Source organism: Microcebus murinus, chromosome 6 (assembly GCF_040939455.1).
Source record: "Microcebus murinus isolate Inina chromosome 6, M.murinus_Inina_mat1.0, whole genome shotgun sequence".
Taxonomy (NCBI): Eukaryota; Metazoa; Chordata; class Mammalia; order Primates; family Cheirogaleidae; genus Microcebus; species Microcebus murinus.
Window position 1 is genome coordinate 6,911,572 of NC_134109.1, and position 21,638 is coordinate 6,933,209.

Sequence of the window (21,638 nt, forward strand, 5' to 3'; positions counted from 1 at the left end):
GATGTTGGATAATTAATCCTGTGGCGAGGCAATAGCAACAAGCGTTGGAATATATTTAAATAATGAGGAAGTCCTTTAATGTGGACCCGTAAAATAATTGTGGGCCGGTGGCGGGAAACAGAGAGGATCTGTATTTATTGAAATGTGCTTTTCCCCCTTCGGAAGATGGTTTTTTTTTTCCCTTTTGTGTACACACACGCACACGCACACGCACACAGAGCATTTAGCCAGGACCCTGCTAAGTCTTCTCCCTTTTCAGTCGAAAAGAATCAATTATGCCTTGTGGTCGCTTTCCAAAAACCACTTTTGATTGTGTGATTTGGTTTCAGTCGAGAGCGCTCCAATCAGCCCCTCAGAAACGAGAGGGTTCGGGAGAGAACCCTCCTGCCAACGCCTGGGCGCCCGTGCAGACGCTCCGCCGTGGAGAATATTGACAGCAATCAGAATTCCTCGGCTGTTGAAACTTTGCCTCTAATTGAACTGGGAAAGGTAAACCCAGATTCAGGGCTCTGCACGCTGTAATTGCAATAATTTAATTTAGCTATTTAACCTGTAATTCAGTGGTATTTATTAAGGAGCATGGGAGAAAATGAGGCCATTAGGAGCCAGAGATGAATACATTGAAATGAAAATGAACACTTCTAACTGCCAGTTGACCTTCGGTTTGTAGCAGTTTTTATTAGGCTGGTCACGGTAATTACCAGGACGTGAATCAGGGAGGAAAAGTGAATAATTCAGTAATGAACATTTTTATTCATTATCTCACATTTTCAGGAAGCGGGTAAGTATGGCGAAAGGACCAGCTACGCCCTTTCTGTTTGTTTTTTAGAAAATGACTGTTTGTGGACGCCTGGCCCCGCGCGGAGCACGGCTCTGTGGCGAGCGGGCCGCGGCGGCTGGGGCAGGCGGCGTGTCCTAGGCGCTGGGCGTGGCGCCGGGGTGCCCTGGGTCAGGGGACGCTGTCCCGGTCAGCCTGGGAGGGGTGAGCAGTCGGGAGCCTGCCAGCCCCCAGCCGGGGAAGACTTTCCCCCAAATGACCGATTAAATAGAAAGTGCGTTTTTGATGTGATGACCAAAGGTGGCATCAAGCAGGTATTCTCACGCTGCTAGGGTTGGCCCCGACGGGCTGCCTGTCAGGTGGCGCGGCGCTGGGAGGGCTGGGCTGCAGCTGGAGGTGTGTGGCAAGGCCTCGCGTACCCCGGAGTTCTGCTTCCCGGAGCCAGGCTGAAGATCCAGCGAGGGGCTGCAGAGGATCACGTGTGCACCGCAGCAGTGGCCTTAAAATAGCGGGAAATTGGAAGCAAGTAGATTCCAGGAGGAGGAGAGTGGGGAAATGAACTACGACGTCCCAGCCACACGAGGGAACATTACGCGGCAATCAAAAATAATCACGCCGAGGCGTTTCTGGTGATGTGGGAGAACGTCGAGAAGAGCAAAGCGCACATCAGAGCCGCCTGCAGTCAGAGCTCAGCTGCCTGACGCCTGCGTGTTCTTGTCTGTCTAAATCCATAGGAGAGGGATGGAAAGGACACAGCGACCTGTTAACAGAAGTTGCTTTGGCGGGCTCTGTTTTCTTCCGGATCCTTGTGTGTATCTGTAAAGCTTTCTACAGGAAGACCGTGTTCCTTGAAAATCCGCCAACGGGGTAACGTTGATCTCAAAAGTCGCAGTGACTTTTGCTCATTGGAAAAGGGAAGTTTCTAGCCGGGGCCCCCCGCATCGGCAGCTCCTGCCAAGCTTGCGGTTTCGTGAGCTCCTCCTTCTGCTTCCCAGAAAGCCGTTCAGCCCCTCGGAGTAACGGGGGGGTGCTCTGCAGCACGCCGCGCCAGCCCGGCGCTGTTGGACGGCTTCCCAGCGCGGCCCGGCGGCCCCGTGTGTTGGGGAGGCATCTTCCTTTTCCTGCTGTGATTTCCGTGCCCTGCTGGAGACCCCAGATTGGGGGCCGGGGGTTCTGCATGGGGCCCAGACCCCTCTCTTCTGGGGCCGAGGGCACATGGTCCAGAAGAGGGGACACTTGGTGAGGACAGTCCCCCCGTGCCCAGCTGCTGAGTTGGCGGCCCCAGTCAGAGGCTGTGCGCCAGCCGTCCGCCCGCTCTCTGGCTGGGGTCATTTCCATTCAGATAGAGACGTTAGAAATAATCATATTCTGTCCGTGCGCCTAGGAGGGGCGAGTGCGGGGTACGTATCTTGGTGTTGTCAGAAGAGCCTTATTAGATAGGAGGGTAGTGCCCCTCCCTGCAGCAAGGTCTTCATTTCCTCCCTGGACTGCCCCCACCACCCTCTGACACCCGAGGAACGACAGGCTTGCCTCGTGAAAAAAATGACTCTTTTTCCAATTTTCAATTTTCCAACTTCACTCATTTTCTTTATTAAGTGCACTATGGATATTGGAAAGAAAGAAATAAAATGACAGCTCTGCCCTGAATTCAGAGTGCGGGCCCCTGCTTTGCATACTGACTTCAGCTGGCGGGGAAGAGCGGGGCGGGGGTGTCTCCAGGCCCCCGGGCGGTGCCCGGCACGCACTGCGCCCCCGAAGGTGTGCCCTTCCGCCTGGGGCCTCTTCCCGCCCCGCCGCTCATTGCTTCTGACCTGCTGCCGCCAGCTGCGCCTCTAGACAGTGCCCTACAACGAGAGGACTGCCAGCAAGAGGCTCTGCCGTGCAGCCTGAGAAGGGCACGGGCTGGGGAGGCGGAAGGGTGTGCATTGGGCGTGGGCCTTGGTTCCTTCACCTGCTGAAAAAAAAATGGGTGCCATTCCAGGTGTGAGGATAAATTTCCCGAGATTACGTGTGCGCGATTTTCGGGTCGGGTTCCCTGCACAGGGTAGGTTCCTGGTCAATGTTCCCTTTCCTCCTTCCAGCCCCAGGCCCCAATTTTACCAGGACTAGCATGACAACTGTAAGGCCCACCTGACTGGTGGGGACCCGGAGCCACCTTGGTTGAGAAAACGGCGGGCTTCGGAGGGGCTCCGGTGGAAGAGCTCAGCTTTCGAGGCGCCTCTCACGGCCCCGGAAAGCACTGTGGTTTTTCCATGGGTGCACGCAGAGCTTCTGTTTCATTTGCAAGGACCGTGGGATCCCTGCACCATGTCCCCCTCTCTCACAGGAGCACACGGGGCTGACATTTCCCCGAAGTGCAGCTGACCAGGTCGACCAGGCTTCCGTCCCCTGGAGTCTTGGGGCCATTTGTCAAGACAGCTGCGGACAGGGAATGTCAGGGAGGATGAGCCGTTCTGGGTAGGCCGTGGCCCGGGACCTTTTGTCGGAAGCCCGCTGGTGACCAGCTTTGACCGAGACTGTTAGAGAGGGCGTGAGGCTGTCTCCCTGCGAAGCAGGCTGGCCGGCCTGGCTCGGGAGGGCGCAGGGACAAGCAAGGCCAGGGCGTGTCGGTCCTCACGTTGGAGGAACAGCTAGTACACCCCCCACCCTCCATTTATTTAGGGTCCGGACGAGGGTATCACGGCGCTGTGTCTCAGCAGCCACCATGAGCACAGCGAGGCTGTCCTCTGTCCCCGCTCATGTGGAGGAACTTTGGAACCCTTTCTCTCCCCGGTTGCCTGGTTACAAGCTCATCTGTCACGTGTTCCCCGAGAAGGGGGCTTGGCTGGGGAGATTCGGGCGGGGGCGGGGGCGCTGGGAGATGGTGTCTGCTGTTGGGAATGCGGCGGGTACATTCGATCATATCTAATTCCCATTTATACTACGCCGGACAGCCCTACTGCCCAGCTGCCCTCTCGAAGCCTCAGACCCTGGGGTTTTTTTCGACGCATGAATGAAGACTGGGAAGTGGGCCAGCACTTGGCTCATGGGCTTCTTCATCATTTATTAGCTTCTAGTTTTAATTGTTTCCCGACTTCTTTCCAGATATTTATCTAGGAAGAATTGTCAGTTCTTGCTGCGCGGTGCAGACGTGTGCAGGGCGGGCGCCGACTGCAGAATTTTAACGGCTCTTCTGGGCAGCGGGCAGGAGGGCCACTTCAGTGCCGCCCAGCAGGTGCTGGTTGAGCACCTACTATGAGTCAGATGGTGCCGGGTGGTGAACGGACACAGGGGACACTAGGATGAGGCTCCTACTCTGGGGAGGCCCATCCTCCTGGGGAGCAGGGTGCTATCTCAAGGAAACTTATTTACATTACTTTTTTTTTTATTATTTCAGGAAAATATGAGAGTACAAACATTTTGGTTACATTTGATATCTTTGCCTCTCCCTAGCAAGGGTCAGAGGTATGCCCCTCCCCTCCCCAGGCCCCTCCCCATGCTCACGGCATCCTTCGGTTATGTACATTACTTTTTGAGAGCCGCCCATGCTATAGGTTCTGGGATGGTTGTGAGCTGTGTGGCCTCAGGCAGGTTGCTTTGCCTCTCTGAGCTTGGATCCTCCACCTGGAATCCAGGGTAGACAGGCCTCATAGGGTTAGTGAAGACATGCTGAGGCACTCGGCAAGTGCTCGGGCCTGGTTTTGGGAAGTGTCCTGGTTGTGGAGGGGTGCGGGGGGTGAGGATGCCATTTGTCTTCTGTGTTCTCATCTCATCTGTGAAATTGGGGACCCCCAAAGAGGAGGTCAGGGGATGCTGGGGAGCCACTGGCAGCTTCCCTTCCTTCTCCCAGAGGGTCCCAGGGTCCCAGTGCCCGCCTTGTTGGCGTTCGTGGTGGGTTTGGCAGGTGGGACTGGGGAGAGCGGCTCACCCTGCAGGTGTGAGGTGTCCTGAGAGCACGTCTGGGCTTCAGGTGCTCTTCAGTCCTCTTACCGCCTGTGCTAAGAGGTGTCCGAAGACTCGAGTTCCCGCCCCAGCCTCGTCCTTGAGCCGTGCGACCTTGGGAAGTCCTTCCTGTGCACCGGGAAGCCTCGGTCTCCCCATCTGTGCACTTTGAGGAGTGGCTTGTGCGAGCTAAGGAGACTTGCTGGTGGGGGGCTTCACGGTTCCTGCCCTTTACTTGGTCACTCGGGTGGCCCCGGGCAAACGCGCCGAACTCCCGAGCCGCCTCTGCCTCCTCGCTCGGGCACTGCGTAGGCCGGGTCGCCATGAGGCTCTAACACGGTCCCGCTGCTCAGGGGCCGCGTGCGGGCCTGTCCGCTTCCTTGAGGGTCGGCACTATGGAAGGCCGCCTGCTCCTGCCTAGGCCAGCCCTCCAGGCCCGGGCGTGGCGCCTTCGCTGTAGGGCCTGCCACGGATTCTCTTTGAATCTCACTTTTCTTCCCTAAGTGACAGGGAGAATGTTATTAATAGCTTCCGACAGAGTCAGAGAAGTTAAGCGCCTTGCCTGGAGTTGACCAGGTGGCGAGCGCTGAGTCCTTTGGAGTAGAAACCTGTAGCGCTCAGTCCTTTGCATGGTGCATGGAGCAACACGGGATGCGGTTCTGGGTGGCCCAGGGGGCAGAAGGGTGTAAGGACCGAGCGCTGGCCGTGTCTGCCGGGGCCACTTCCTGGCCCTGCCACCGGCGTGGAAGGTTTGTCCGGGAGCCCCAGCTCCCTGGCAGGCCCATCGTGCCACACCTGGGTGTGCTTTCCGAGCCAGCGCGGTCCTGGGAGGGCTTTGGCTGTTCACCGACTGTTACCTCTGCTGGAGGGCAGTCTGGGGACAGACTGGGGACAGCAGCGTTTCTTGTACAGAGGGTCTGGGGAGGTGGGACAGGTGTTCCAGGGGGTGTCCTGCCACCAGCCCCGAGCTTCCTGATTTTGCTACTTCTCCCCCGTGTTTGGGAGAATCGTGAAAAGCTTCGTGTGGGGGATGCACATGTTGCTCGTAGAATTCCCATTTCCCTGGAAGTCGCTGGATGTGCCCCTTGCTTTCAGGCCGTATTGCTCGGCAGACACCATCCAACCCTCCCCTTGGCACTGACAGGCACTGGCCTGAGGGTGGACGTGGGGTGGCCATAGGGAAGATGACAAAACCCTTCCCACCTGTCAGCTCGCTCCTTGAACGTGAGTCTGAAAAACCCGTTTTAGATCTGGGTATTTCAAAAGACAGGCCTCTTCTGAAATTCGACCCCAAATGATTTGAAGCAGGATTATCAGAGACTTGATTGAAAAGTGGTGATCTCAAACCCTCTTCACGGTCTGGACCAGAACTTGTGTTAACAGTGTACGATTGTTTCTTCACCTAGTGACGTGTATTATCTTAGATTTGGGTTTAATCATTTATTTTATTTTATTTTTTTAAGAAGGGAAACATTTTTACAGAAAAAGAGTCGTAAGAGGACTGGGGGGGGAGGTCACCCCTTTGCAGCTGGAATCTGAGTCCCCCGGCATGTTGTGCCAAGTTGATGGCTATTATTCCCTCAGAAAATAATGTCCCTGTTTTTTTTTTCTTTCTTTCTATTTCCTTTTAACATTCTGCCCTTGGCATCTGTTCTAGGCATTGTGGACGAACGTAGACTGTGTTCTGACAATGGGTTAAAGCAAGCACTTATTGAAAAGCATTCTCTACTTAATTACATTTCCTTCTTCTGGAAGCTATTTTAATTTTTTTTTATAATCACATGTTAATTGTGTATTAGCGGGGCCTTTCTGATTAGTTGAAAACATAATGAAACCTTTGTAAACAACACACAGAGAAAGAAAGAGGAACGTGTGAAACAGAGACAGTGGTGATGCGCCAGTTCTAAGAGGCCTAAATAACTGCATTTCTGGGTGCCGGGCAGGGGCGGAAATTGTACCTGGAAGTCCCCTTTCTGATTGACGGCACCCTGCCAGGGAGGGCCAGCCAGCGGCGGCTGGCCGTGATGGAGAGGGGTTTGGTCAGGAGTGGTCTCCTTTTTGTCCCTCCCAGCCCCGTCCTGCTGTCTTTCACTCATTTATTCACTCATTCATTTGTTCACTCATTCATTCATTCATTCACTCCCTTACATTCTTAACACTAAATAGCTTTCTCTCCTGAGCACCAACCAGATGCAAGGCTCTTCACAGGAGGCTCCGGCAGCTTCCCCCGGTCCTCGATACAGGTGTTATCCCCATTTGTGCAGAAGGAGCCCGGAGCTCGGGGTTGAGCTCGCTCATTCATGTTCTGCCAAGGTCAGGAAGCAGCAGCATCAGATCTTTCCAGGCCAGAGCTCCAGAGGGATTCCGAAGGAGCCGTGTTCCTTCCCGTCCAAACTTCAGCCGGCCTGGACACACCTGGTGCCTGTCAGGGCAGCAGGCAGGTGGGAGCGGCCAGCCCGGGCCAGGCCCGTGTGTGTGTGTGGCCAGGGCGAGGTGAAAGGTAGCACGCTGCTGTCCCCAGAACGTGCCGGCATTGTTTTATTTTCCGCCTTTTAACGAGAGCCACGTTTCTTGGTTGAAAGCACCAGCCCCAGCTCACAATCCCTATTGTGGCAAGCGGGGCCCCAAAAGCCCTGCTCTATTCCCCATTTAAAGGGCTGGGCTCACAGGGGTTTTGCAGTTCCCAGGCTGTTATTAGGGAAGCGTGGCTGGGGCGCTTAAAATGAAAGTGCTACTGTATGCGAGAGCCAGGTTCACCGTGCGCGCTCCAAGGAAACGCTGCCAAGACAGTGTTGTGAACAGCCGCCAAGCAAAACACACGCAGTCCGTCCAGCGGAGCCAGCTCAGTTCTGCAAATAGAGGAAAAATTGACTTTCTGATTTGGAGTGTTTCTACAACTAAGAAGAATCACTCCAGTGATTGTTCTAAAAATATTCCGGAGGAGGCAGCACGTTCTCGAAGGCCTCGGGATTCTGAGCGTCCCTTAATTGTACTTTTTATGTAATCTCTCTGGATCGTGTCTGAAAAAAAAAAATCACTTAAGCTTGCATGGTCATCGTACACCCCCCCCCCCCAACCACACACACACGCAAGTGTTGCTGCGGTGTGAAAGCGCAGTGCACGCAGCAGAAATTGTATTTTTATCTCTTTGACTTCAGGAAGTATATTTGGGTTTTCATCTCCTACAGCCGCTGTTGCAAGGCTCACAGCTGAGCCTCGGAATCTAGGGCAGCCCCTGACAGCCCTGCCTGGTGGCCGGGCCCAGCTCTGGAGGGAGGGGTCCGTCACCTGGGGTGGGGGGTGTTGGTGGCTGGGGGTGTTGACAAATGCAATGCCCGGTTCCCTCTGTCGGTTCAGGCGGCCACTCCCCTTTCCAAGGCGCGGAGCTCACTAGGAGCCCCGGAGTCACGGCTCCAGGCAACTCTGGAATTCAAATGATTTCCACAATGATGAAATTGACTGGGATTCCACAGTTCGTTTATTGCCAAAAGTAGATGGTGTGGGCCCCTCCTCCTCTGTCTTTGCAGTTCTCCCCACCCCTTCCTCCCCTCTTCCTCCTCCCTTTCCGACTCTCTTTCTTACTCCCTATTCCCTGTGTTTTCCCTTCAGTCTGTTTTGTTAGACAACGGGCAGTTGCCCACAAGGAAGCCAGCATTTAAGTTGAATGGTCTGGCCTGGGGCTGCCCACTCTCGGGGCAGTTGAGATGTGGGGCTGTCCTGTGCATTGTGACATTGTAGGATGCCAGTGGCACTCCGAGCCCCCTCAGTCTTGACGATCTAAAATGTCTCAGATACCACCAGAAGTCTCCTGGAGAGGCAAAATAGCCCTCAATTGAGAACCACTGGTCTAGCCTGTTTTTCCAAACTAGCAACAACCAGAAAAAGACCTGGGGAATATTAGTGTCTATTTTTAGGTTTAAGAATAACCAATAATAACAGGGTGGAATCAAAGGCCTTGGAAATTAGGAATTGAATTCCTACTGTTGCATTTTACCCCCAAAGCATGTCTTTTTTTTTTTTTTACTTTTTATATTTATTTTTGAAGATAGGAGTCTCTATATTTTGCCCAGGTTGGTCTCAAACTTGTGATCCTCCCACCTCAGCCTCCCAAGAAGCTGGGACTGCAGGCTCCCACCACCTTGGCCAGCTCCCAAAGCATATTTTAGAAAGAAGTCACAGGATGACCCTGGTTTGTCACCAGTGTGGGCAGCAGGAGTCAGGGTGGTGAGCTGTATGTACCCTCACAGTCCTACCTGCAGGAGTTGGAATGGCCAGGTGGGTTGGACATCTGTACCTTCAAGTACTCACGCAGTTTTCCTCTAAAAAATTTCCCGTGCTGAGCTGATAAGACAACTCTGCTAGAATTAAGTTACTGAAAGTCTTCCTGGTGACTGATCACTTCTGAGGAATTTGCCAGTGATTTTGGCAATGTGCTCTGGGACTTTCTCAGTTTTAATGCCCTCCTTCCCTCCCTTCCCACCTCCCCGGACCTAGCCTGCTCATAGGCAAGCACCCCGTTTAAACGACATATGCTGTAACCATTTACAAGAATCATGTTATGTGGCTTTAAATGTTGACTCATTACGGGAGCTCCCAGTAGGGTCAGGTGCCAGATGTCATTGCATCCATCTGCAAACCCATCTTTGAGAACGCTAGACTTGGGTGGTCAGCGGGTATTGTGTTGGGCTTCCTTGGAACGCCCTGGGACTGTGTGTGAGTGATTTCCCAGGCTCAGCCAACACCCATGCTTCTTCTGCGGGCTGCTCTCTGCGGCCTTGGGGTGCCCCAGCCGTGCGGAATGCTAAGCACCATACCTCCCCGGGGGGCCTCCGGCTCTAGGCTGTGCAGTTAGGGCTGCTGTTCTCCAGCCCAGTCTCCCATGCCAGTGCTCGCTTCCTCCTGCCCTCATGGGGTGGGTGGGTGAGCAGTGCTGTTTTGAGAGCCAGCTGGCACGGCCACCACCCTGGGTCACAGTCCGGAGCCGGTGCCACGGTTGGGTCTAGCTGCCGAGTCTCCGTGCTGGGGCTGTGGGTGCCGGTGTTTGGGCCGTGTTAGGAGCGTGGGTGTGATTGCTCCTTGACATTACACCCCCGCCCGCTGTGTGTGCACGTGTGTGACCACATGGACACGCACACACATCCCTGCATTTTTGTGTGGGGGTGGGTGGGGGCACTCAGTTTCTTCTGTGGCCTCCCGTGGTGATGCTTGGTACCCCTCTGAGTCCTCTGACTTTCTCATTGCACCAGCGGCGCAGCCGTGCATCCGGGCCCCCCAGAAACTCCGACACTGTCAGGCTGTGCTGGCGAGGGTGACCACGTCCCCGGCTGGCGGCAGCGGGCTGGAGGAAGCTTGGCACCGTGGCAGAGGCAAAGCGCCGCAGAAGTGCCGCAGGTTTTTCATATGGAAATGTGAAATAATGGGGTGATTAAATAGAGCTGTATATTAAAGTACATCTGACATTAGAATTACCATAATGTGCTGTAGCCTTAGGCTGAGTACTTTATTTGCCATCTGCGTCGGCCCAAAATCCCCCGGGGAAGCGCTAAAATATTCTGAATAAACTCAGCTCGAGTTCTTATTGAGAGTAAAATACCATTTGTGGCACGTCGTATTGATTCGTCTTAATTGTGGTGCAGAAAAGAACATTCACTGGCTGATGACTTTTGTGCTCTGTGACAAGCTGGCTGGAGTTACTCTAGCACTGCAGTTGGTTAACCTGGGCTGACGGCGGCCGCGGCCAGGCGGGCACCTGGGCTCCAGCCGCGGGAGCTGCAGCGCCACCCCCACCCCCACCCCCACCCCCACCCGGGGCGGGCACGGCACAGCCGGGGCTCCCCGCGGCACCCTGCCCTCCTCGGGGAGAGGGTGGGGAGAAAGGCACCCACGGCCGGGCAGAGGAAATTCATGCTCCGCCCCGCAGGCCTCTCCCCATGCCCGGCCTCGTCTGCCCGGTCTCCCTGGAACAACCTGGAAGCGCTGAGTAGCTGGGGAAAGAGGGACCTCAGCCGCAGCCGCTGCTTCTGCCCTTGGTTGCAGAGATGCACTGTGCATGTTTAAGGAAAGAAAACTATAAAAAAAAAGAGAGAGAGAGAGAGAGAGGAAAAGAACAGGGGTGGAAAGGAAGAGGAAAAGAGCCCACTCACCTAGGCAGACGCACGCTTGGTTGGGTGCTGGTTGGTGGCCGGGGGCCCCCGGTAATGCTCCCTGAACCCCGTTGCGGGGAAATTACTTGCAAAATGCATTCAAGATAAAAGGGTTGTCAGTGGGAAAACACTCAGTGATCCAAACAGTGCTCCCCCATTCATAAGGTCCAGTTTTTACCCTATAATTGCCTATCATTATACACAATTTAAATATTCAAACATTCTCCACAAACCCTGGGCTAGCATGTTTTTATTACAAATTCAGAACAAGGGAATAACCTTTAACTTCAGAGACAAATGAGACAAATTTACAAGTGCATATCTGCTGTTTTCTTGTGCTTTATCAATCCCCGCGGACCGGAACACTTTTGCTCTAACACCACTCAGAACAATATACATATATTACGACTTGTTTGTGGTGCGTTGGTAATGAGTCCCCCCTGCATTAGCTAACCTATATAACTCGGCGTCGCGCTCTCCATAACGTCAATTATCTCCTCGGAGCTAAACGTACACTCCATTAAAACGAGATTTACTGCCCCTGCCGCGCTTCTTGGGGCGGAATGTGGAGATTTTTGTGGATTTAAGGAAAGGAAGGATGGAGCCTTGCCTTGGGAAGGAAGTCGTGAATTATGGAGAAGGGAGACGAGGCTGGCAGCGCCCCAGGGTGGGGGGGGAGGCTCAGGCCCCACGTGTGATCTCGAAAGGCTGGCACACGCGGGCACGCGGGGACCCCGTCACAGGCCTGCAGCCCGCCCCGCGTTTCCCAGTTCCCTCTTTGTGAGTCACTTAAGGAACAAGGACAGCATGCTCTGTGCTTCTCTTTCACGTTCTCTGCAAAATTCCTGTCCCCAGAGTTCCAGAACCCTTTCTGAGAACCCTTCCCTGTTGGGTGGGGTGGGGCGGCGGGAACAAATCCAGGAAGGTGAGTCCAGCTCTCAGCCCACCAAACCCCACCGGGAAATGCGGGCCCCTTCCAGGGAAGCCTACAGAAAGCAGGTTCCAAGGGACTCCAACGATGCGATCTGCGTCGTTTGCAGTGGATTTGAGCAGCTTACCCGGCGCTGGGGGCGGGGAGAGGACCACAGCCCTGAGGAATGTGCCGTAGTTTTTTCACGAGTGCCGCAAATGAGTTCCCACAAGTGAAATCCGCCCAGTGCGTCCTGCCCTCGGGCTCCGCTGTCAAAACACCACTGTTTGCGCCCTGCACCGAGATGCCCCCGCTGTCAGCGCCCGCGCTTTGTTTCAGGGCTGGGTGGCAGTTTCCTGAGCCCGAAACGGCACACCTGGTCTGACCACAGAATCGAGCGGTTGAAATAGAGACTGCTTTGGGGAATCTGGGGTGCATGGTGCCTGCAGCTGTAGTTGGGTTTTAATACTTCTCCGTTCCACTAAGAGCCTGGACCACCCTGTTCCTGAAGGCGGATTCGTAGGCCCAGGGTGTGCAGATAAGAGGCTTGCTGGAATAACTGAATTCCTGCTCCAGAGGGTGATAAAAAAGCCACCTCCTACACCAGTGATCTTCAGAGATTGGATTTCGAGTTTCATTCCTTTATATCTTCCGGTTCCACAGTTTGGGAAGGTTGGGCCTTGTTGGAAACAAAGCTCTCTGAGGGGTTCACCTACGTCGTTTTGTCGTGTTGAGGTTTTGTTAGACCAAACAGCTCTTGACTTGAGTCGGCCTTGATCTGTGAGCTTGCACATTTTCAGTCAATTTTTTTTTTTACTTTTATTTATTTAGTTTTTTAATTTTATGTCGGCATATTATAGGGGGTACAAATTTGAAGGTTTCAAAAAATGCCCTTCCCCCCCGCCCTGCCCCCCCCAAAGTCTGAGTTTCCAGCATGACCATCCCCCAGATTCCAGTCAATTTTTTAAATAGGGAAAATTTTCACGGTGATGGAATTTATGGCAATGGGATTGGCCGTGTCTCCAGCTGAGTTTCTTGGCGTGTTTTCAGAGCCTCCTCGGACAGGTCCCGGACACCCCCTTTTCAAATTCTGTCTTCGCTTCGTCCCCTCTTTGAATCTAGGGTGCCCCCGATGCATTCGTACTCGCAGCGTCCTCTGCCAGGTGCCCCTTGCTCCCGTTTTCCGCGCGACAGGCTCTGTTCTCCTTCTGAACTCGGCACGGGGTGCCCCCTCCTCAGTGCTCCCAGGCTGTCGGCCTGGGCCCGCTCGGGCCTCTGCCGTGTGGCACAGCCTTCGTCAGTGTCTGCGTGGCTCGAACCTTTCCTCGGTGTTCCGGGAGTGATTCGCTGCTTGCTCTGGGCTTCCGGCTTCACCGGGACAGACCTCCGTTTCTGCGGCCCTCTGCTTAGCGCAGGGCCTGGCGCGGGGAGGACACGCCTGCACCTGGACAGGGTGGGGGAGCAAGGGAACGGTGTTGCGGGGGCGCGCTCACCTCTCGCTGTCACCCCACTGCCTCTGGGTTGCCAGAGGTACCGTGACCTTGAGTTGCCCTGATCCTCTTGCCGTCCTTCCCTGGGAGGGAAGGCTGGGAGCAGGGCATCGTGCTCACATTTAGCATCTCGCCGGGCAGGAGGGGGAGCGTGTGTGGGTGAGAACAGCCCCCTGCAAGGCCCTGCGGACAGCGAGGGACCCTCCAGCTGCGTCTCCCATTTCCCCTCCCCCGCCTCGGTCTGCAGCAAACAGCGCTGCTTTCTCCTGGGTGTGCCCGGGCGTCCTGCACCCCAGGGTGCTCGCGCAGCTCCCTCTGCCTGGCAGGCCGTTCCCTCCTTCGCCTGGGCACGCCTGGCTCTCCACGTCTGGCCCGAGCATCGCCGTGCGGTGTTGCCCGCCTGCCTCCTCCCTGGACTGTCTGACGTCACTCGGCAGCTCTGTTCTGCCTTACAATTCTCCGTGTCCACAGCTTAACCCAGCCCCCTCCACGACCCCACCCCACGACCCCACCTGTGGCCTCCTTGAGAGGAGAGGAGTGAGACTCCAGCGTTTCTGTGCAAAGCCAGCTGGCAAGGGGAACGTGGGGCCTTTTGTCTGGGTGGCACCTAAGGGTGCAGCCCCAGGCTCCTGGGCAGTTCTCCCAGCCTGGGCTACCGCCGGGCAGGTGCAGCCTCGAGGTTCACCTCTGCTGCGGGGGTCCCGTCAGGTAAACAGACGGGGCTGCCAAACACTGCGGGGCTGAGCCAGCTTGGCTGCCTGAGTGCAGCCTCCCTTCTCGGCCATTTCCTGCCAGGAAAGCCTGCTGCTCAGCTTCCCTGGCCAGCGTGCCGGTGCCCAGGACGCAGGTGGAGTGACTGCCAGGGGCTGGTCCCGGCTCTTCCGCAGGGCCAGTTGCGGCAGGGTTTGCAGCCCCAGCATGAGGGAAGCCAGCCATGTGTCCAGACGCAGCACGGCCCTGGGGTCAGATGGACAGGGTGTGCCAGCCGTGTGACCTTGGGCCCCTCACTCAACTGTGATGAGACTTAGTTTCTTTTTCCTAGAAAATCTGGATTAAAACCTACTCTACAAAGTGGCCATGAGCATGCACCTGAGAGCAAAAGCCCAACACTGGCACACGCGGGCTGTAGGTGAGTTGAACACAACAAAGTCAAGGACAAGGAGTGACCGTGCAGTGTGGTGGTCAGAGTGCAGCAGGTCTGAATGAATGCCGTGGGGACACAGCAGGGGTGACACGGGCAGGGTCTGCAAAGATGTTTACAGGTGGGAAACGAAAGGCAGAGACTCCAGGCAGCAGGGCTAGCGTTGGTAAGGGTGCGCAGATGTGAAAATACATGCAGGGCCCCAGGAGAGGGGACCAGGAGAGTGGGTGGCCAGTGCACAGTGTGTGTGGCCTGCAGCCGGTTGGGCCAGGTCCTGAAGCCTGGGGTGCTGGTGCATCCTCCAGGGTGGCAGGGGGGGCCCTGTTAGCCCCGGGATTTGTGAGGATCAGTCCGTTGTTCTGGGGTGGACAGTGGCGGGAGTAGTGGCAGATTGTCTTGGTTCAGTTGAGAATCACCAGGGATCCTGGCCTGCTCCGGCAGTTGCAATGCAGCCAGCTGCATGGCGTGGGCAGTGCCGGCTGGGTCCCCTGCCCGAAAGGAGAGGCCGTGTGTTGAGGGCGCTGAGCTGAGCCCTGCTCTGGAGGCAGCCTGGAGTGGAGGGCAGAGGGCAGAGGGCAGCCTGGGTCGGAGGCCTCATCCAGGCCTGGTCCTTGTGCTGGTGGTGATGACCTCAGCAATGCCAACCGTGGGAAAACACACAGAACACAAAGCCCTGGGCTCGGGGTGCAGATTCGCCGTGCGCCCGTGTCTCCGTCCCCTCCCACGTACCCGGAGCTTACTGCATGTGTTGGGGGCCCCGTTTGGGGCATTTTCTTCATGACGGTCTCCCTTCCTACAACGAGCAACCCGGGCGGGCACATACTGTTTTCGCTGTGCAGGCGATGAACCTGAAGCTCTGTGAAGCCCGGCGACCTGGCCAAAGAGCCCTGGCTCCGAAATGAGTCTGGAAGGGAGCAGAGGCTCACGCCAGCGAAAGGCCGAGAAAACGCCCCAGTCTGGCGGTCGCCTCCTGCCCGTGGGCCGCGGGCGGTTCTGAAGCGCGTCTTCACGCGGCGCCACGCTGGAGGCTGAGCATCCGACGAGACCGGTCTGGTCCCTGTCCTCGGGCAGCTTGGAAACCGGAAATCGAATTTTAAATAAATAATCGGAGGCCAATAATGTGTTCTCCAGCAACTTACTTAAGTTCTCTGAGCCTCCTTTATTTCCCCTAGAAATGGATATTCTGAGGACCAAATGAGGGGATGCGGGTCCCAGACCCTCACAACCAGCCAAGCCCCTGAGTTCTTCTGTCTCCCTGAACTTCTCCCTGGCACCACTTGTCATTTTCATTAAGCAATGAAGCGGCCTGTTAGGGGCTCCCTGTCCCCCCCCCTGAATGTGAGCCGTACCCCCGGCTACCTGCAGAGTCCCTGACAGATAAACGTGCCCGGCTCCTGCTGTTCAATGAATGAATGACAGGCACAGGTAGTCACTGTTCTCAGCAGGACACACAGCTGCTACCAAGTTATTCAGCCGGTCCATTCTGATCCCGCATTTACCGGCTTACATGTGCTGGGATCCAGGAACAGCCAACAGGCACGGGAGCACTTTATTTGGTAATGGTTGTCTAGAGCTGCGGTTAACCAGGATTCCATGGCCTGGGGGCAGAGTGCGGGGATGGATTGGCAATGTCTGGCGCAGGCACTGGTGTAGGGGCAGTGGCTCAGAACCTGATCACCAGGGGTGACCGTTCCGTGGACCACTTGCTTTGAAAGACTTTTCTATTCTAAACAGCATCTACTACCTTTCAGCATGATTTTATCATGTTACTGCAATTCTAGCCAAAAGCAACACATCTTGATGTTTTCATTAGCACCTGGGCTGGAATGGAAGGTAAAATGCAAGGGACGCACAGTTACCTCCAACCCTGCTCCTACCCTTTTTTTATCAGTACAGCATCATGAGCACAGGCTCTGCCAACGACCAGCCGTGTGGCCTCGGACAGGCCCCCTTACCGATTCCCGCCCTCAGTTTCCTCATCTGTAAAATGGGCATGATGACAACAGTTGTACCTCAGGGGCTGTCGGGAGCATCGTGTGGGGTCCTTGGTGTTCTCAGCTCAGGGCCCGGCTGGCGGTGCAGGTTCCTTAACGGTTTCTTGGTTCTGCTGTGATTATCAGTCGCTCCCCGGGTACGGCGTGGCATCCTGGAGAGGTCTGACGATGCCTCTGGAACAAGCTGGCTGGTTATCGATTTCGCAGATGGCTGTGGTCAGGATAACTTACATAGACCCTCCAGGTGCCCGGTGGCTGTTTTCTGACACCCATGGAAGGGGAGACAGTTGTTAAACAGATACGGAGCACACACATCTAGGGGACAACACTGGTCATTACGATCGTTTCGGAACTGAGGAGCAACGCCTATAGCAGCCGTAGATCGCGGAGGAGGACCGGGTGGTCGGCCAGTGAATCCAGCTCTGGGAGCCTGAAGTCCAGAGAGGGGGAGGGGGCAGTGACAGAGGGCCCTGGGACCCAGCTTCCTGCCCCGGATTCGACCCGCCTGGCCGCCGCTCCCCCATATCCCGAGTGTGGCATGTCACCCCAGCTTGCCGCACCTGCCTGCTCTGTGAAACGCCTCTCCAGGCCCGTGGTGGCCCCGGCCACGTTCTGTGCAAGGACAGTCAGTGCCCTTTACTCGCAGGACACAGTGTGGCAGGAGAAGCTCTTTCCTGGCTGTTTTCGTTGTGAGACGGGCCCTGGCACGTGTAGAGACCCCCCGGGCAGGGGCAGCGTGCGGGGAGGCAGCTGGTGCCCTGCTGGTGCAGGTCGGGAAGCCTGGTGGGGGCGTGGCCCCCCACTTCTGACTCCTGGCTTCTCCGAGCTTCAGTTTCCCCAGGTGCCAGCAGGGACGTGGTCCTCGCTGGCCTCCCTTGGAGCCGTGGTGCGCCGTGGGGACGTGAGCGGATGCGTGGGAGAATGCCAAACCAGCCGTAAAATGCCCGGCAACCTGCAGAGGGGCACGTGGAACCAGGGCCCAGTTCTTACCTCATTCCCTCGGGACATCACCCCAAGCCCTGCCAGAGCCCAGAGGGGGGTCTCCTGGCTGCTGGCCAGGGCACGAATGTCCTTCCACTTGGTATCGCTTGGCCTTAGGAGCAACAGGGATGTTAATGATGGCCTTTTCATTGCATAATAATTCAGTTAAAGGTGTTTTTATTGAACATCCCTGATGCCTTTATTGGTATTACTAGAGTAGCTGGCATAATAAGGAGGAACAATTGTATAAATGCTCATAAAAAACTGACTGCAAAGGAAAAGTCACATTTCATCGCGGGAGTCCGGTTGTGTGTCGGTTCCCACGCATCACGATAAAGAATGACATTTTCTCAGCGTCTGCAAGTTTCTACTTCCCTGGAACCTCTAATACACGAGGCAGGCTGCATTACAATTTCTCCAGGGTTTCATTATTGGCAGAGTTATACCGAAAGGCGTCCCTCAAACATCCACGGCCAGGTACAAGGATGGATAATAAAAAAACAAAACGTGCAAATACCCGCGGTAACGTCTGCATGGTGAGGTGCGGTTGACAGGGCGTGTCCCCATGCGGGGGCTCACTCAGTCTCCCCAGCCCTCATCGGAGTCGGGTGTATTTTTCCCGTTCTGCTGATGAGGAAATGAAGGTGCAGAGAGGTTAAGTGACTTGATTGAATGCACCCTTCTGGGGTCATCGGGGCAGAGGCACGAAGCTGCCCAGGGCTGTCGTGACTGAGAGATGTGGGGGGGGGGTTGCATTTGAGAAAGACATCCAGGGGCTCGCTTTAGAACCAACCAGCAGCGCAAAGAGGACCCAGTGTGGGTTTCCGCCAGTTGATACTAAAGATGTCTGAGACAGGAAGAAGGAGGCGAGGAGAGACGTGGATCCCGGGTTCTGAGTCGCCAAGCCTGATTTACTGAGCAAAATGCAGCTGATGTTTCTAGTTCTGTAGGCCAGGGTGGATGTTGCTGGGTGAATCGCTTCTCCATAATCTAGCCCTTGACCTAGCAGTTGGAAACTCAGTAGCTCCCCGTGGCCTGCCTGGGCCACTAGCGTAAAGTCGCCACCTCTTGCTGCAGCGCAGCTTCTGGCTCACCTGTGGGCAGGTGGCCCGCAGTTCGAGGAGGGGCCCCAGGAAGGGGAGTGGGCCATCCCCGAGTCAGAAGCAGCCTGCTCACCGAGGGTCTTCTGCTGCATTTAAAAACCAGCCGTCCGAGACTACGTTTGCCGCGTGCTTAAAATATTTCGTGAGTTTTCAAATAGAAAAATGTTCCGAGTGGCTCTTCCAAGACTTTCTGACATTGTTCAGTTCTTAAAAGGGAGCAGCCCCATGCTCAGGGGCGACTGCTAGGCAAGAGATCACCACGAAGTGATAATATGGAAATGAACATTTTATTAAAGAAAGGAAGGGGGGATTGGAAAAGAGAGTTGTCTAGAGAGGGCCTTTGAGGGCTGGGAGAGTTTCACAAAATCGGAAGCTGTCGGACCCTGGGGAGGCTGTCGCCTGTCACGGATCCACTCTTGTGCAGAGGGAAGTCTTGGAACCAGGGCGGTTCAGGGTGTGGGGGTGACGGGTGCTCCTGAAATCCAACTTGGGAATGAACAGCGCCCTTCCCCGCCTCATGGTGAATGGTGGACAGGTAACTTCCTCCCTACGCTGCTCCAAGTTAAAGTTTTAGATGCATTTTTTTTTTAAACAAGAAGTGGAAACATCTGAGCTCTTCAGAACATGTAGCTACATGATTCCCAGCAGCTGCCATTTTGAGTTAAAAAAAAATTTAATCGGCCATTTCAGCTGTAGAGCAGTCTTCATTGCCGCCTGCCTGGGAGTTCTGCCATTTTCCTCTGATACCCACGTTCCTCACCAGGCACAGAACTTTCTAGAAAACGTGTGGCCACCAGATCCAGGAATAGGAAGTGCTTTGGAGCTACACAAGGACACGAAGAGGAAAAACGAGATCGGGGGAAGGGAGGTGGTCCGCCTTAAAGACGCGAGCAACCCGAGCAGCCGTGCCACACGTCGATTAACCAGAGTGGCCGGAGCCTGGGCGGAGGGTGCAGAAACGCTCTTTAATTGGAAGAGCTACGACCTTGTAGGACGTGGCACTTCATTTGTGTAATTAGCTCCTGTGTCAGAAAGGGATGCTTATTTATTTTCTTATGTATTACTTATTTATTCCACCGGGTTCCAAGAAAGGACGCAGGGAGGAGTCTAACCGTGGCTTCTGGCCGGCTCTCCGATGAGCGGCTGAGGAGGCTTCCTGTCCCCAAGTACATCAGCTAATAGGCTGGGGACAGGGACGGTGCAGGGGGGCGGGGAAGGCACCTGCCCTTTCCAAGGTGGGGAGTCCCCCTTCAGGGGCTCCCGCATGACTTACTCCGCCACACTAGGGGGAGGACAATGACCCAGGCACCCTGGGGAAAGAAAACAGCCTCAGAACTTCTCTTGAGGTGTTTCTAAAAGGGAGGGGAGGCTGAACTTCAGAAATCCCTTTTGATTTCGGTCCTTCTGCCTGCCTTCTCACCACACACAGACACAGGGCAGGACAGTGAAACCATGCCTGCGGATACTCGCAAAAGCACGGCTCAGTTTCCAGTGCTGCCCTGGCCCGGCTGTGTCTCCACCCTGCCCCCTGCACAGCGTGACGCTTTCTGTGCCAGTGCTCACAGGGATGTCCTGGGGAGGTCCTGGCCCACGGAAGTTGGCCAGCCTAATTTGGGAGAGAGGTGCTCACCACACTCAACACTGAATTGGACAGAATTCAGGGCAGTTGGTTCTCCAAACGGAGGTTTCTGTGCCTATAAACACTGCTAAGGACGCAGTGCAGCCTTCCAGAAACGTAATTAGTGGGGGGGAAACTCTGCCCGGGATTTCTGAATTCCATCCATTGACGGGTCGAGAGAGCGGGATGAGGACTGTTTGCTCCGCTCCCCTCTGCACCTTACTGACACCGGGGTGGTGATTCGTGCGCACTTTTGGCTTCTCCAGGGAGTTTGCAGCTACTGTAGTTTAATATCAGCGTCAAAATCTTCCAGGTACGGGAAAGTCTGAGAAAACAGAGGGGCTTTTCGAGGTCACAGATGCTGTGCCTCACGCCAGGTCTGAGGTGGGAGTCCTGTCCCCCTCCTCCGGCTAGCGAGCCCGATGATGGAAGAGAAGGCCTGTCCGCGCCGTCTCTTTACGTTGTGCGTTAGGAGAGGGCCAGGCTGGAGAGCAGCCATGCTTGAGGGGGGCGCCCACAAGTCGGGTTCCAGATGACAAAATGTTCAGCCTCCGTCTGGTGACCACCCCAGTGACGGGCCAAGACCGTGACATTCTGGCACCGTGCCATGAGCGTCCACTACAATTTCCTGCCCGTGGCACCAGAGCAGGTTTCTAACAGATCAGCACTTGCCGCTGTTCATCCTGGCCGCCCTGTCAGATTTCAGGACGTCCTTTGATCCCTTGGTTTTCTGGCAGAGGACTTGGAAATACTCACTTGGGCCAATTTCTCTCCCCCCCTCCCCCCGGGGGTCCCTGGAGGCAGAACTGTACGCCGAGGCTGTGTGTGAGGACTCGGCGGGGCAGCTGTCACGCAGCAGTAGGTCACGTTTTTCCTGTTCCTGAGTGTCCCTGTGGGGTGGGCGGGTGCGCTCTGCGATGACACTGGTGGATGACACGCTAGCATCTCCTCTAGCTGAAGTCCCTGACGTTGCAGAGGCATCACAGCCATTTCCCTCCAAGAGAAAAGAGATGGTTTGCAAAATGATACAGTTTGTGTTTTGGTAGAGCTTCCTTGAATCCGATATTGTCTGAACCTGGTTCTCAAGGAGCAGGGGGAGAGGAGACGTTGCCGCTCAGGGAACCCGGGGCAAGGGCGGGGGCCACTCGCTCTGTCTCCACCGCTGGAGGGGCTGCCTGTGGCACGACCTAGGCGGAGGCCAGGGATGCCGCAGAGCATGCGTGGTCCACAAGAACGGGCCCCACCCCAGGAGTTACTGGGGTCAATGGTGCCTTGGTTGAGAAACCCCCGGTCTGGGCGGTTTTGAGTGTGGATAGGGGAGACCTGCCCTGGCTACTTGCTGTGTCGTCCAGCCTTTTCCAGACTGCTTCCTGCAGGAACCGGGCACTGTCTTGTCACAAGCGGATCTCACCTGGCCTCAGAGATAATGGGGATAAGAACCTCTTTTCTTTGGGGGAGCAGAGTGAGGCCTACAGAACTGCCGTAACCTGCGGAAGTCCAGCTGCCCGGCTGCCTTCCAGCCGGGCGGCGCCGAGCCAGGCCTGCGGGGCGGCCCTGCA

General features: G+C 55.6%; 1 protein-coding gene across 4 annotated transcripts in view; it reads left to right on the forward strand.

The window, feature by feature from the left end:
• BCL11B (BCL11 transcription factor B) overlaps positions 1-21,638 on the forward strand; it is a 93,507-nt gene that overhangs the window by 67,321 nt on the left and 4,548 nt on the right. The window lies entirely within an intron of this gene.